This window comes from Ostrinia nubilalis, chromosome 23, assembly GCF_963855985.1.
Source record: "Ostrinia nubilalis chromosome 23, ilOstNubi1.1, whole genome shotgun sequence".
Taxonomy (NCBI): Eukaryota; Metazoa; Arthropoda; class Insecta; order Lepidoptera; family Crambidae; genus Ostrinia; species Ostrinia nubilalis.
Window position 1 is genome coordinate 3,872,965 of NC_087110.1, and position 9,780 is coordinate 3,882,744.

A 9,780-nucleotide genomic window follows, 5' to 3' on the forward strand; every position below is an offset into this window, starting at 1 on the left:
ACGTACACCTGTCACAAATCTAGCCGAAGACCCAAGAGCTAGATTGACCCGACACTATACCGAAGATATCCCGGCTGTACGAGACTAAAATGGCTCTCAAACAGCTGAAAAACAACAAGGCACAGGGTGATGACTGATGATGGAATCACGGCTGAGCTTCTGAAAGGAACGCCGGTACTAAAGGCTCTTCAGAAGCTATTTTATTCCGTCATCCTCAAGGGAAAAACGCCTACGGCATGGCACAGAAGTGTGGTGATACTCTTCTTCAAAAAAGGCGACAAAACTTTTTTGAAGGATTATAGACCCATCTCACTTCTGAGCCATGTCTACAAGCTGTTTTCGAGAGTCATCACGAATCGTCTCATTCATGATCTGTCAACGTCGTTATTTCGTTTCGAAGAACAGGCTAAGGTCATAGATCATACTGCCTCGTCTCATCTCTTTATTTTTTCTTGAGTAGAGTTTTAAAATGCATAAATTTATTATTAAAATCATTTTATGTTAAAGGTACCAACGCAACGATAAGAACGGTTTTTTTATTTTTAAATAAAGCTTAATTTTAACATTATTAAGAACTATGCTACATGGATCTTTTATTTTCGTGTAAATACTGCGGAAATTTGCGAGAATAAGAACTATGCTATATGGTTCCTTCAAGACTAACCTAATTTGCATTATTCAAACAAGAACAAAACTCTTTGGTTCTGTTTATTTATAAAAAAATTGTAACTATTTTTGCTAAATGGAACCAACCAACATTGGTTCTGGTTTGCATAATTAGTTTAATTAAGTGTTTAGGTACCATGCTGTTTAGTACTTTATAGTTTTTTAAAAGTTGGCCAAAGCGGGTTGGTTCCGCAAGTGACAGTGCTGTATCTCTGTTGTTAGTCGTTGTAAAGGAACCAATTTTTTTTACAAGATAGAATGCGTTATTTGAGCGCCATCTATGTACTTAACTCAATTTCACTCAAACTGTGGGTTGGTTCCCGTTTGCATAAATGGGTCCAATGGGCAAGGCATTTATAACACACAGAACTGACAGCCAATGGGGCAGCAAGGTTATGGAAAGGAAACCATACATCGGCAAGCCTAGTGTAGGACGTCTACCCCACAAGGTGAACAGACCTCATAAAGGTTGCAGAAACGGTGTGGGACGTCCACCAATAAGGTAAAAAGATGACCATAAAAGATTGCAGGAAAATACTGGATGCGTGTTAGTATGGAAATCATTGGGAGGCGTATGTCCAGCCGTGGACGTCCTATAACAGAAATGATGATGATCATTGATTACTCTTCGCCTATAAAACGACTTATGCAGAATGCATAGTTTTAGGTTTTGTGATGCATTTTATACCTGTATTGTCGTTTTTATGAGTCGGACTTAAAGGAGAAATTGAACACTGTGCTATGTGCTACCGCCATGTTCATGTATCTTTTTATGTCTGTCCTTGGTATAAAGTGTATCTTTCCTTCTTTTTACACGACGTGCTTACTGTATTTCCCTAAACTGTGTTTCGTCAGCGAGATATTTTTCAATTAGGGCTCATCTCAAATCTCGATGAGAAGGCCACTCTCATTAATCAAAGGGACGGAACCACCGAATCCGAAAGCAGATTGCTTCAGAATCTAGTTATCTCCCCACCCTTGACGATCGACCTTGTTGCTACAAGTTACGGTTTGTTTTCGAAGAAACTTTGATTATAACGCCCTTGAATTCGCAATAGTATAGTTTAGTGTTTTTCGAGATATTTATGGCCAGGGAATGTCGTACGAATGTCTTGTAAATGACCCCATTTCAGATCATGAAATTGGGGCCGTTAAAGGTAATTGATCGTGAAAGTTGGGTAATGGCCCCGATGCGAGTTTAGAATTTGAATTTTATTTGAAGCCAATGTAGAAAGAAAACGTTTTAGTTTATGGTAATTTTGTTATTTGTGGAAATTAATCGTCCTTTTTAATTAATTTGTGCTTTTAAGTAAAAAAATTGTGGGAAACGTAAGTATATCTGGTTCTCAAATCAAGGAACCAGTATGTCTGATAATATTTTAAAGATGCCCCTAAAAATGGATTGTTTGCTATGAGTGGATGCTTCCACCTTCGGCCTGATCATCACTTACCATCAGGTGATATACAGGCCAAGAGCTTCCTCGTTGTGGATAAAAAAAATTAGAGCAGATTATAATTCGTAGCTTGTTTCTTCAAATACATTGTGTTAATTTTCAATGAATAAGACACCGAAAGGGAAAAAATTCTGACTTAAAACTAAATGATATTTTTTTCAAACCTGATGGTTTGATTTGACTTTTCTTATTTTATGTCAAATCTGTACTTCTAAAATCATTTTTACCTATTTCATTCCTCTTTTCGTCAGGACTCAATTAACTAGTTGCTTTACTTTACAAAAACTTTTTTTAAAGACCCAAGTCGTTATACAAACAGCAGCTAGCTAAGACATCTTGGTATTGGGGTTAAGTCTTCACAAATAGTGACCATCACAAGTGCCTTTAAAACTCCCCCTCACTTACTCATTCTGTTTCTTTACGCTCTCAGTTCAAAACTAAACAAATTACCAGACCGTTGGCTAGGCACTTTTCACTTTAAAGTGTTTCAAGTAAACAGCTTTCTTTAATGTACGTGGATTGAAAAATCTTACACTTCTTTTTGAATAGTGACACTTTTCTGGATGAATTAAAACGTAGCGATGAGTGTGGAATATTTTATTGCTCGTGTTCTTCTTTTCATTATAATCAACGTCGAATCATTTACTTTTACCTATCCTTTTACATGGAGTTCCGTAATCTACATCTACTCTATATTTCCGTCTAATTTTAAATTATAATCGAAATATTTTTTCAAATATGTATTACAAAACAAGGGCACAAAGGTACAACATGTTGGTGAACCTAAATCCTAATATAACTCAATAGACGGCTAACCATTTGTATAGTTTTCTAGGAATTTGCGACCGTGTCATATCTGATACAAACCGAATTGACAAGGACGAAGTTTCATATTTCGGACGAAGATATTTGAATAAGTAATGAATGTATTTGTCGGTTATCCCTTTTCAATTGGGGGGCAATTTAATTTTGTCAAGCTACACTTTGTTGGGATGATCCATTCATGAAGTTTGTGCTGGCTAGTGTTGTTTTGATGTCGATATTAGCTTTTTTTTTTACAAAACCTGGTGATTTCAGCCTGTTAAATACAACGGTACTCAAGTAACTGAATTCTGAATTATTAATAAACTAGCTGTGCCCGCGACTTCTATCGCGTGAAAATATTTAGTTTGAATAATATTTCCCGTTTTTGCAACATCTATTGGCCGTAGCCTAAACCCTTCATCGATAAAATTAATGAGCTATCCTACTATCCAACTCAAAAATATTTTTTCAAATCGGACCAGTAGTTCCTGAGATTAGCGTGTTCACCCAAACAAACATCTTCAGCTTTATAATATTAGTATGGATTATAATAATTAGTATAGCGATAATTTTCAAGCACACCCAGATAGTTAACTTTGATGCTTGAAATTGCATAAAAATAATATTTTCCAATGTTTTCATTTGCGCAAAAATAACATTATCGATTGCTTTCAGCTTTCAGAATTTTAGCATACTAAAGTGATTAATTAAACTTTTTGATATCCCAAATATTTAATAAATCGATATTATTTAGGTATTTATCGTTAAGTTAGTTGTCAAAAGGAGACAAGACTTCTCTTTGGAACTAATCTTCGAAATGATATTTTTAGCAGGCAAGTCAAATAAGAAATCAAATCTAATAGAGGGTTCTCATCTCGTCAAGGACAAACTTTAGCGTGTAGATTGTACACAAATTTGTAAAATCTAAAAAAAATTCTGTCATTATCTTCGTATTTTTTATTTATTTTGGAAAGCTTAGTCCCTATAAAATATCTTGGGAAGTTAATATTATACATTTTAAGTACAGACAATTTTTGATCACAGACTGTATCATTTTATTCACCTAATAACTTTCATTTGTTAAACCAATCTACGAGTAATTAAATGAAATTATACTAAATTTAAAAGGGCAGGATATAAAAAAATAATTAGAAGGCCTTGTAACTTTCAACAGCCTACAATAAATGTTTTTATTGTCTTCCTCCTTCAATAAACAGTTAAAATTAACTGTTTACTTACACCCAACATAAACGGCCCTCCAACAATATTATTCCATAACCCGTTCGCTTCCACCTGAAAACAATTTGGGCTCATCCCTTTATGCAAAGTGGCATTGTAATTTATTCCGCGTTTCAGAATACGATTTCACATTCGATGATGACGTCATTCTCATCACAACTGTACACGAGGCGATATTGACCTCCATTCCTTGGGTAAATTTGATGGACTGAAATAACCAATTTGTGTGTTATTCTGGCGGGTAACGGGTTAACTGTGATTTTGTGTTTGTAGTAATTATTTTGAAGTTATTATTCCTATTCTTATGAGGCAGCTAAACTATGTAGTATGTTGATTTGGCTTAACGGACTGTAGATTGAAAAAGTCAACTGTGGTAGCAAATTCGAGTCCTACGAGGGACAAAATAATATTAGTGTGTAATAATAATGAGTATTTATGGCAGGATTTTTATCGGTTTTCTATTTGTATGTAGTAATGAAGGGATGTATGATTTTCCCTTCGTCTCTACTATGTACAGACTTCGCTTAGCTTGGAAATACATACTTTGTAAGATCATAGTAAGGTAATACTTTTGATCTTATTATTTTTTTCTATAATTAACCGGCCTGATGAAACAAACGATCAATGTCACTAATTACTTTCCCCTACAGTTTTTTATTTCAATTTAACCTTATACCAATGTTAAACTAAATCAAAGTCCTATAAAGACTTCATCAATATAATCCAGTAAACTAACAAACAAAAAACAAAAAAAAAACGTTTAAACAGTCCAGATTTCCCATCCATCACGGAGTGAAGCAAAGAAAAGCTATTAAGAGCAAAAGCTGCAAAAACTTTCGCCCAAATGAGCGGACTTTTTGCAGGATAAAAAGGTTTATTAGACAAAAACCTAACGCGGTACAGAAAATAAGTCAAACTAGAAGCAACCTATGTAGATCCATGGCACGACACAGCCTGTATAAATAAGACAACTCAATGTAAATCGAGTCAGAGATGGAATTGTGTAAAGCAATCGTTATCATTTGACAGTTCATAACGTACGATTATTCTGTCAAACGCTTTGTTTAACATGCGTGGATTAGCGGTGAGGTGCGCTGAACTTTGTCAGTGTGTGCGTGCACGCCGCATACGTATTGGCGCGCGCTCACATACAAACCGCGCTCGGGCGTTTCTATGAAGATGACCTACTCATTTTTGTATTTACTCTGGTTTAACGGATTTTATCGTACGTTATGAACTGTCAATTTAATGATTGCTTTACACAATTCCACCTCAGGACTGAATATTATTTGACACGCATTTTATGGACTGTCAAAATGCACTTTTCCTACTGATATTATATGGAAACTAGTCTATGGCATTGTTTGTGCTATCTCATTTTTCAAACGTGCCAAAAACAAGATTACTGTGTTGTGTTATAGTTGTACCATTATGGTTGTAATATTTGGCACTATTAAGTGAAAATAAAATAAATACTTAGTTTATGAGGCCCAACGTTATCTACATCATTCTTTAAATATTATATTTTCATTTAAGATGCAAATGAGCTAATTGATTCGATAGATGTACAATCTAATGAAGACGAAGAATGTCCCAATATTAAGGAAATAAAAAAAATATGGTCATTCAGAATTTTTACTTATTTGCTAATTATATTATGAGATAGGTAGACACAATAGCTGAAAATTTTGAAAGAAGAAAATCGACAAAATATTAACGTTTTTTTTTTTGTCAGGAAATGCATGAAATTGCATACCCACTGGCCCGGGGGAACCAGTAGGTTATGTAAGGCTCTCCCTGCCAGATGGGCAGGGCCTACTCACTAAAACCTGACGGTGTCCTCCCGAAGTCTTTGGGACGGTGCTGCGAGTTATTGTCCGAGCTAGGCGGCCTAGACATTCTTTCGCGGCTCCGCCCCAGACTGTGGCTCGCTCTGTTTGAGCAAGCGACGACTGGCTTCAGGGGAGTAGTACCTCCCCTGGTCTTCGCTAACGGTGCGCGTGAACACATGCGCGCGCCGCCGCCACGGGTCCTCCTTTAGCGGCCACCAAACACCCCCGTGTCTAGTGGCCGAGGACCCTTAAGAGGGGGCATGGAGATGGTAGTGTCTCCTGCGGTGTCCTGGACGTCGGCGACGGTTCGGTGGAGCGTCAGGCGAGGCCTCTTGCTCCCTCTCCGCCGCTTCTTTCTGCGACATGACCTCCTCACAGAAGTGGAGCACCGCATGCCATGCATCTGGGCTCTCTAGCATACGAGGCAGGATGGCCCGTAAGGAGAGATCTTGTCCTACCTGTTCCACGAGGATTTCGCGCTCTGCCACCCAAGCTTGGCACACTTCGAGTGTGTGCTGCGCGGAATCCTCGATGCCCTCTCGACAATGCCAGCAAGTGGCACTTTGCTCCCGTCCTATCCGAAATAGATAGTCGCCGAAACAGCCGTGGCCAGTTAGTATTTGGGTCGCTCTATAAGAGAGACGACCGTGTTGCCGCCGTACCCACTCCTCCAACACCGGATGTATGGCGTTTATGGTACGACGGCCTCGACAAAATATTAACGTAGGCTCTTTCGTTTTAAGCTGATTTTCTACTTTTCTGAGTTAGCCGTCTTATCTGGGCAATGTGACAGTACACTATTAGACGAATAAGGCCCGGGCCACATTAATGGTGCGGTCGAAGAAACTCAGAATCGCATTTGGACCTTTTTGGGGCTGAATTCATGAATGTTAAATGGCAGACTTTGTCACTCTAAAATGGCCCAAGACTCGTTGCTTGAACGGCAGAGATTACGTGGAGTCAGGGATGAAAAAGCCTAATATCACATTTTTATTTGCATACGAATAATTTGTATTAAATTTTAGTTACGTACATTTTTAAGTCCATGATTTATGAGTTTTTCTTTTTGCCACAAAGTGGACACGCAAATATAAGATCGTTTTTGGAGCGTACCTACTTTTTTATGCAGAACAAGGCAGGTATTAGACCGCAATTTTTAAACCTTTGTAGTGAATTTACTTTCAAAGTATGACGAATTGACTTTTTGGCAAAATGATAATCATCATCGCCATTTCAGCAACAGAACGTCTACTGCTGAACATAAGCCTCCTCCAATGACTTTCAGATTGGCCGAATGGTCTCGCCTGAATCCAACGCCTTCCTGCCACCTTTATAAGTGCATCTGTCCACCTTGTCACAAGCACCCATCTCGAAATAGATAAAAAACCTTTGATATTTTAAAAATATAGGCAGTTTTTTGCTGTAGAGGTGTATTTGTATTATGGATGAATTGATGGCTTAAGCAAGACAAACTTTACATTTATAGTAACTCGTAGGTAATTTCTTGCTTGGATTTTTCGATGCATTTGTGTGTGTTTATATTATCCAAAACACGATATTTCACTTCACTGCCTCAGGGTGCAAGCGACCGCTCTTAGCATAAAATTATTCTCGCTACCTACTTTTTATACTTCGCAGGTTTGGAAGATATTTGCGGTTTTCAAGTTTTGTCAGGTAAATGAATAGATAAAAATATGTATATCCCACTTTTTTGGCCCTAAGGTTGACTGGAGGAGAATGCCGACTGGTATTAAGTCCGCCTTTTGTACAGTGTTATGTGTAAGTAAATTATAAATCTTTCTCACTTATTTTGTCTGTCCAGAAAAAAATTATCGCGCGCATCCCTGTTTCAAAAACCGGGATAAAAAATATCCTATGTCCCTTCCCGGGACTCAAACTATCTCTATGCCAAATTTCATCAAAATCGGTTCAGTGGTTTAGGCGTGACAGCGAGACAGACAACAGACCGTTTGCTCGTTTGCCTCATGTCACATAAAAAAAAAACAATAATATATTCTCTAAGCGATTATTACACTGCCATTAAAAATAAACATTTGTTTTTGAATATTCAACGTTATTAAGGCGATTATAGTCTTTTTCACGTAAGATGATCCGTATGACACTTCAAGGTTATCCATATTACGCATACTACATATGCAGAATATTTTTGAAAAAATATTTGTATTTTATTAGTAATATAATAAAAAAAAATTAACTACTTGTCTTGAAATATATAGTAAAATCTGAGTCTATTCATTAAATTTTAATTAAATACGATGTAAAAATATTTTTTATTAAATGTATGCAATGTGTGAAACGGAATAGATTTAGTGCTGGGGTATTTCTTGTATAGTAAAATCGATTATTTCCGCGGTTCATTAATCGATTGCAGTGAATACTTAGTTATTAAAAACATCACAAAAATCAACTATATTTTTCGATTATTGACTTTAATAAACGCATTGAAAATAAATTAATAGTTTTTAATTTAAAGAAACAGTACCAGTACTTTTTAGGAATCGTTTTTTTGAACACGAACCATGAAATTTGAATATTATCAATAAAAAATTGTTACAATAATATTTGTAATTAAAAAAAAACATGTTTTTTGTTAAATAACACGTATACAAAATATTTCTCTAAAAGTAGGTTTTACTAACTCTTCGAAAAATATCGATAGATAAATCGCTATGGTTTAGTTAAGTGACATCTCTAAATCTTTCAAACTCGAAACGTCATACGGATCATCTTAGGTGAAAAAGACTATAGAGTCCTCAATGACCTTGGGCGTTTGACCTTCACGCCGCGAGCAACACCCGCGTACCCCGCACCAAAAACTCCGATTTGACACCGATCAAAAATACACGGGCATAGGTAGATACAGAATAGAAGCTCTTTCTTCATACATTACTGCCTATTATTTTAAACTTGAATTCATGAACCTTGATGTCGGTGTCATTTAACTCAGGCGTAAAGGTATTTAATAAAAATAACAAAATACATGAACATTTTGTACGGGATAAAATTTTAATTAATTTTTCGGAAATTTTCTAATGCTTTTGTCGGTTCAGTCGTTCTCGAAATTTAAACAAACCCGACTTTATTACAATCTTTTATTTAGCTTGCAATTTATGATGTATGTAGGTAATTACATAAATGTTTGTTCGGGTGGAATCTTGCAAGCTGAATTAGTTGCAAGCTGAATTAGTTAGACCAACTTCCTGACGACAACTAGGCTAGATGACAAAATTTCAATTATTTGTCCGCCAGACGGATAATTAGAAAATATTAGACTCATATTTTTTTATTTTCTTTCGTTTAAATAATAACAGTGCTACATCGAGTTGAAATGGCGCGATACGCCACGCTTGAGTAGAATTTTTACTCAAATGTGACGTCACGCGAGATTTCAACTCAATATAATACTGTAATTATTCGATTATGGAAAAAATTAAAGACCATGGCGAGGCCTATCGATGGTTGAAGGGTTATCCATTGTTTTTGGGACACCCTGTAAAAGCAAGTACCTACCTAATGCTAAGTAAGTAGGTACGCTACTTTGAAAATCATGAGTCTTCAATTCTCTAAGGGAAACTGCAGGGTCTGATGATGGAGCTGGAATGTGGCCATAGGAATAGGCTAGTTTCTTTAAAAAAGACTTTTGGTCCGTCAATTTTACATTATCAAAAAATATTGGACACAGGATATTTTTATTTTTCAATTAAACAAGTAATTACGAAGATAATGATGCGATGAAATTCCGCGTGAAGACACAAATCGCCACA